We start from the raw sequence: 8,021 nt of genomic DNA, 5'->3' as shown, positions 1-8,021 counted from the left end.
AACTGCTTTATTACAGCCAGCACATTTATTTATCCCATGGCTGAACATCAGCAGCTGAAAAGCCCTTCTGTCAGCCAAGGTGGAGAAGGTCCGTGTTCCCATTTGAAACCAGCACAGTATCCACCCCTTATTCTCCATCATTTACATCATGCCAGCTCCCACTTTCAAATATCCCATCACCCTTCCTGTCCTTTGGTGTGTGCACACAGATACCATTCCCTAAGTCTGTCTCTATAAAATGTCAGTTGAGTTGATTTCGTCCATGACCTTGAGCTTCATTTGCCATTACAGTCTTTCAGGGCAGAGAAGACTGTCCCTATAGGACAGAAAACACCATGACACAGACACGGTGCTGTTCTCAAGGGAAAAAAGGAAGTTTATTTTCTGACTCCAACATTTATAGATTTCCAAAGGTGACAGTGGATTGGAGGGTGAAGGTGCTACCTCTCCAATGACACTGGAGAAACCAACAGTCCATCAAATTTCTCCTTCTTCATAAAAGAATGCAAAAGAATAAGTTGTTTACAGAAAGTGTGTGAGAAAGTTTGCTACAAGAATGCAAACATCAGAAGATTTTTAGAAAATCTTAAAGAATCAGGGTGACAGAAGACAGTGTGTGTTGTTGGACTGTTGCATGGTGAAGCCTGTTCTGATTACATCACCATTGCACTTGTTAATATTTATCAAAGTTCATCCTCTATTAATGTGGTAATCAAAAGGGAGTTGGGTTCAGATCCCCAAATCTGGAGTTGGTGGAGATGGGTGCTGCAAAGTGCCCAATGTACTGATGAGCATATCACCACCACATGATAGCATACAGTCTTATATAGAAATTACATCAAACAGTTTAATAAATTGTAATTCCTACCCTAATCAAATCCTCCTGAGGCACACCCTATCCTTCTGAATTACCCATCAAGTGCACCCAAGTCCTTGAACAAAAACAATCCCATGGATTGCTTTTGCCTTTGCCTGAGGCAGGAATAACCCAGACTTTTTCCCCTCAGCATATTTTTTATGTGCAGTACTGGAAATTTACCCCATTGTCCAGTATGTAAAAGTTTTGATTGAGCAGTGCCAGCCTGACCGACAGATTCCCTAGCGCTGACTAACCAGGTGGCTTTTGCTACATGTTTGAAGATTCCACCCCCCATTGCTCTCAGCGCAGTCTTTAATAGTTCATTGCTCTGCTGATTTTTTTCCTGGAGGCTGGTGTGCAATAAGATGTGTAATGTCCATTCAATGCTATGTTTTTGGCCCAGTTGTCTACAAGGTTGGAAGAGTCCCATTGTGTAACACAGTTGTTTATGGCATACCAAGTCCCCACAAAACTTGTATTTCAAGGCCCAGGATAGTTTTCTGGTGGTGGTATGGGGCCCAGAATGTTTCCAGAGCTCCAGTAAGCCCATGGAGGATTTGTGGGAGTGTGATACATTCACTCTGCCAGGCCTCGTATTTATATTTCAGCCCCTGTCCTTCATACTAGAGAGTCTTTAACCACTTGACTTGCTTTATTGCAGCATGCTGCACATTTATGGATAACCTGTGTGACAGTGTCCATGGTCAAATCTATCCCTCACTATCCCATCTGTAGTTGCATCACTTTCTTGATGTCCTGAGGTGTCATGGGCCCACTGAGCTATAAATAATTCACCTTTATGTTGCCAATCCAGATCCACCTGAGCCACCTATTGGTTGTTTTGATGTTCTGCAGTGGCCCAACTCGAGCACATGAGCATTTATGTGATGCTCCTTCCCAACCAGGTTCTCCACCCAGGCAAAAATATCCTGCCACAGTGCAGCAGCCCAGGAGGGTTTATATCTGCATTGCCAGTTACTCTGCTTCCATCACTGCAACCCCCTCCACAGGGCATTTGCAATCATCCCTGTTTCAGTAGAAAGGTAAAGTATTTGCCATTTTTCCCATTCAACAATGTCTAAAGCCAGCTGGATGGCTTTCACCTCTGCAAACTGACTGGACTCACCTTCTCCTTCAGCAGTTTCTGCAACTTGTCATAGGGGACCCCATACAGCTGCCTTCCACCTCCAGTGCTTTCCTACAACACATCAGGACCCATCAATAAACAGGGCATATTGCTTCTCACTTTCTGATAATTTGTCATACAGCGCAGTCTCTTCAGCACAAGTCACCTTCTCCTATGACCATATTCTGAAATCTTTACCTTCTGGCCTGATCACTTTCAAGATTCCTGGATGACTGGGTTTTCCTATTTGAGCTCGTTGTGTGATCAGTAGTATCCCACTTATTCCATGTAGCCTCAGTTGTCTGAAGTGCAGAGGAGACACTCCCTTTGAGCATCCAGTCCAGCAGAGCTAACCAGGGTGCCAGGAGCAGCTCTGCTCAGTACCAATCACTTCTGAAGCAGCTCAAACCCCTTCATAAGGTGCATTTATCCCTTTTTCAGCTGGAATGTAGCAAGCCTTAGATCCTCTGTATCCCTGGCTCCAAAAGCCATGTGGTTGACCTCAAGTCTCCCATGGTGCTTTCTGCCAGAGGTTCCATGTTGGGTCAATCTCCCTGGCTGCAGCATAGAGCACATTTCTAACATCTTGCCCTGCCCAGACTGGCCCAAGAGCTACTGCATTAATTATTTCCTGTTTAATTTGTTCAAAGACTTGTTGCTGCTCCAGGTCCCATTTGGTACCACTCTTCTGCTGGGTCACATGATAGAGAGGACTGTAATTTGGAATGTGCATTCTCCAAAAACCCATAACACCTAAGAAACCTTGTGTTTCTTTCTTGCTAGATGCTGGACGTGTGGCTGTTGTTTTGCTGATCACACCTAATGGGATCTAACGATGTCCATCTTGCCTGGGGGACGTATAACATCTTCCTTGAAGGGATATTTTTCTTTCATGCTTGACAGAAGTCACCTCCAAAGAGGACTTGTATCCCTTTACCAATAAGCTTGTCAATGCCCCTTTCCATAGAGAGTGACCCCCAAATGCTTGGCTTCCATAACTTCTATTTCCAGGTTGCTAGTCCCATTTTCCCAGCATTTTAGCAGCCAAATGATGTGTTCACCTGGACAACAGATGAAATCTTTTTCCAGAATGCATAACTCACTCAGTAATAGGGATCGGGTGGTGGTTATCATTTGTTCTGCTTCTTCCTCCTTTTCTTCTGCTTTGTCCCCCTTTACTAAATGAGTGGACTTTCATGTCCGTTTCTTGTCTGTAGGGTGACTGACACTGGCATGGGTTGGGTCTCTGGTTCAGCTGCAGTCCCTGTCACCAGGGGTGGAGTAGCTGTAGTGCCTAACACTTTGACATCAGATCCAGACCGTCTCGTCCCCTTGAGGTACTGAAGAGTGTTGAACAGGGATCAGTAGGCACAGGCCAGGCCCCAGCACATGTCTGTGACTTGTGCCTGTCTGGAACTGACAGGTAAGAGCATATTTTTCCCAAATATTTATTCTGCACTTGTTCAGGGAGGAGGATCCAAGACACTGGTGGTGCCCACTGTCCTAGGTACTTGCCACATGCTATCCCACACATCCTGCTACTTGTAACTATCCAAACTCAGGGAATTCTCTTGGTCTTATTCCCAAATTGTTGTTTAACCAAAAACAAGACCTGGAACACATTCAACAGTCCTGGAAATAGGACCGTGCTGGTTTCAACATCTCAAGGACATTCACAATTTTCAAAATCCTCAAACATTACTGTAATTATCCTGGCAGGAAAGGGGAAAGTGTGGAAGGATATCTCCTCCATAGGTTGTCTCTTGGAGGAGGAAAGAAAAAAGGTGTGATTATTGGTAGTTCCCAACAGATGGCTCTCGAAGAACAGAGGTGAGCAATGCTGAGTACACACACCAGATCAGTCTTGCAACCAGTAATTCTATCATATCACAAGCCAGCATTACAAAGTACAATAAAACGATAACCTTAGCCCAGACCTCAAAGGCGATAAAGCCAAGACAGGGAGCATGTGCTGCAGGTAAAGTGCTGCATAATACAGCCCTGAGAACAAGTGCAACAACTCTGAGAGCAAGTAAACCATTGTGACCAGTGATTGTTAAACCAATGCAGTGGATGCTTACAACAAATTTGTTCTAACGTGCTCTGGTCAGGTGTGTCCTTATCTGAATCCTCAATGCTCCATGTTGGGTGCCAAAAAGGATATTGACACAGTGTAACACCAGCTGGCAACTAAGTACCACCGGGACTCACTGTGCCACCCACCCCACAGAGGGATGGGGAGGAGAACTGGAAAATGGTCAAATCTGTGGGTTGGGATAAGAGCAACTTAAGAATTGACATAAAGTAAAATAATAGTGCAACTAGTAATAATTGTAATGAAAACAGAGATAAAGGAAAGAGAGAAATAAAAGTCAATATAAGAAAAGTCAACAAGCCAAAAGTCATGCACAATACAGTTGCTCACCACCCACTGACTGATGCCCAGCCAATCCCCTAGAAGCCAGCAGTGACTCCTGGCTAGATTCTTCCAGTTTGTATACTGAGCATGACATTCCATGGTATGGAATACCCTGTTGGCCTGCCTGGGGTAGCTGTCCTGGCCATGCTCCCCGCCAGATTCTTGTGCCCCTGCTTCCTGGCAGAGCATGGGAAGCTGAAAAATTCTTCACTTAGGGTAAGCAGTACTTAGCAACAATGACAACATCATTGTATAATCAACATTATTCTCATACTGAATTCAAAACACTGCACCGTACCAGCTACTAGGATGAAAATTGACTCTATCCCAGCCAAAACCAGGACAGCTGTTCTGTTTTACTTTTAAAACAAGTGTCTGGAAGGGGCTCTGGTAAAGTCTTTTTAGCTTATCAGTGTGATTTGGCTTGTTTCTGACAGAGAAATCTCCCTCTTCATTCCCTGCCAGCAGATCAGGGTCTGTGCCTCATGCATTAACTTTCATTCCTTCTGCCTCAGCAGCATCCTCACATAATTTCCACGTCTACAAACGGGATCACAGCTGCTGCTCAGTGAACAGATTGATTGTGTCTGCCTCACTGCCCTCACACCTCAGCTTTGCTGATCCTTCCCCTTTAGCCACAGAAATGACCAGTGACAGCCCAGATGTACCAACAGACTGTATCTGTAGTTCTCTGTCTGAACTTCTGTAATGCACACCTTGTACTAGGAAATCTGCCAAAGCATTCCATTGCTCCAGATCACCTGCAAAAAATACCCAAACAAAACAGTGAAATATTTAACAAGACAAATTGTTCTTATCCTCAGTACAGGTGTCTCTGAGGCCTGAGATGCCTGCTCCAAGAGAAACCTGATCTTTGTGTAAAATATGCCCAGGAGATCTTAGCTGATGGAACTGTGCAACAAACCACAGTAGGGTAGGAGACAGACCTGTGCTAATTCAGCAGGGGTGAAATTCCTTCTCAGTCAGAAATCTGAACAGCAGTTCAGGTCCAGATACATGCAGATGAACCTTACAGCTACTGTACATTTTGACTAGAAGAAGTAACTTTGTGCTATTTATTAAAGTTAGGCTAATGACTTAAGCACAACTTTGGCTGGATGCTTTAAGGATTTATACACCCTCCTCCCTAGCATATTATGTAGTAATTGTTATGCCTAGTGTGGAGACTTATGTGTTTCATCTTTTCCTTTCTCATTTTCACATGGCAACGTTAATGTGGCCAGAGCTATCACGATATGACAATTTATACCCTTGATATCTACCCTTGATATAAAATTTCAGAAATAACTGCATTTGTCTGCCAGGTTCCTTCTGTGTAATCCGTGACATGTTGTATTTTTATCAATGAATTCATCAGAGAGCTGCATGAATGTTTGGGTCCTTGCTTTCCTCATATTTGCAAGGAAACTGTAATCCAGATTGAGCCAAGGAAACTAGTACTGAGGAACAAGGATCAGGTCAGATAGAATGGGAAAGGTGAGATCCTCCTTGCTAGATTTTGGGAAATCCCCTTTAGTTATCAGTCTTCTAACTTTTCCTTCTTGGGACTTTATCATAAATCATTGGACTACGTGTGTGAGAAGACCATCAAAATACACAGGCTCAGGCTCCGAAAGACCCTTCTTTGATTAAATGTGTAACTGCTGCGGGGTGTTAGAGAGAGTCATGCAATACCAGTTTGCCCCCAGCAAACACTAACAGTATAAAACTTTTTACTCTATTTGATTTTCCTATCTGTTCCTTCCAACTGTCATTTCTTTTCTGTTATTTAGGTTAATGCGCTTTTCACCTACTTCTTGCTTCTGCTATGCTTCGGGCCTGTTTTCTGCTATCCCTGAGCAAACACAGAACCCCTTTTGCTGCTCACTCTCCCTCCTGTTTCAAATCCTTTTCCTGTCTTACTGGCTCCTCAATATTTCATTTTATCAAACACCTCCTCTATCCTTTCACTCCAGGGCTATTGTTCCACAAACGCTGTGACATAAACAGGTGATTCTGAACAGGAACGATCCTTTAAATTTACCCTGGGAGTGCCCAATGTGGACTTTGTGTCCAAGAAAACAGGTCTTGTAAGCATCTTCTAAAAGTATGTGTTATAAACAAATTTATTTCAAGTCACTGATGTCTATGTGAGTAGAAAACCAACCTGCAGGGCTTCAAAATCTACTGCAGCTCAACAAATAGCAGCATTAACATAATCAGACCCAAATGACCCATGATCCGATTCTATTTACTCAGAAATTCTGCCATTTCTATGGCACAGTATTGAGATAAACTAGTAGCATTAACAACCTGCTGAGAAGGATTTGATTTCTTAGAGAAACCTTTTATGTTGTGCTAGGCAAGTTGATGAAGTATCAGGTTTGCTGTTAATATCATTGCTGCTTCCGGACTGGAAAAAAAATTCTTTTCATCACCTCAATGTAATAATGTTGCTCAGCATGCCATGTACTGTGTGACCTTCTCCCAGCTGGAGATGTAGCATTCCACTGAAATACTTACTGCTAAATTTGCAGATAATTATTTATTGGATGGCATTATTTACACAACTAATGATCTTTGCTCCTTTCCAAACATTTAAAAATGTCATTTTATGCCTCGAAAACCTTGAATCATGGGGAAATTTTGGAAACACCCATCTTGTATTACATTTGCATGTGGTGTGGAGCTCAGCAATGGTTGATATTCTGGGTGGGTTAAGTTCAGTCCTTGTCATATTCTACAAGTGAGATTAAAATCAGCAGCTAAAGAGCACACCTAGGACAACCTGAACATTTGAGGTAGGGGAAAATGTAAGGTTTGTTTAATTAAAGAAAAAAGATAGATCACTGAAGGAGACCCCAGATTCAGGGCCTTTCTCAAGACTGTTCCCATGAGATCCACAAGGCTTTATTTTTGGAACAAGCACAACATTTAGTACAGAGAAAAGAAACTTGGTTAAACAAAATTAGACAAATGTTAAATTTGCAAGATGAGAATTTGTGGAGGAAAACACAAAGAGAGACTTTTATAGAAAGGCAGTGTTCCATGGGCCATAAACAGATTTAATTGCGGTTGTCAGAATGTTTCCCACATTCCCTGCGATCACTGCCATGGGCCAAGTTTCCCTTTACACACAGCACAGTATTCCTGATGACTGCAAGTCCACACAATGCTTTGAGATCCTCTGCATAACTGAGTTTGTTTCTAGCATCCTCACACATACCTTTGGCCACTTCATCTCTCCTTTCCCTGTCCTCTCCTTTTCCTTTCTCCTATCCTGTGAGACCACCACCACAGTAATTTCAGGTCTCATTATTTGCTTCCTTCTCTCTGTTGACCTGTAAGATGAGTGATTTGCTGTGTGCACTGGGATTTAAGATACACGCTGGTTAAATCTGTGGTTTGAGGGTGGACTGACAAAGTGATAACGACAATGCATTCTCGATGGGTCAAATAATGACTAACACTGGGGGGCACTCTCTCAGCAGTGTCTCCTGTATATACAGTTCTGACTGACACAGCACTAACAAAAACATACTATATTTGAGACCAATTCACCCTGGTAGATTTGTTTATGATGAGGAAGTAGTATCTGGGTCTGACAATTACATAAC

This window comes from Passer domesticus, chromosome 2, assembly GCF_036417665.1.
Source record: "Passer domesticus isolate bPasDom1 chromosome 2, bPasDom1.hap1, whole genome shotgun sequence".
NCBI classification, from domain to species: domain Eukaryota; kingdom Metazoa; phylum Chordata; class Aves; order Passeriformes; family Passeridae; genus Passer; species Passer domesticus.
The sequence above is the reverse complement of the archived record's forward strand: the minus strand, read 5'-3'. Positions refer to the sequence as shown.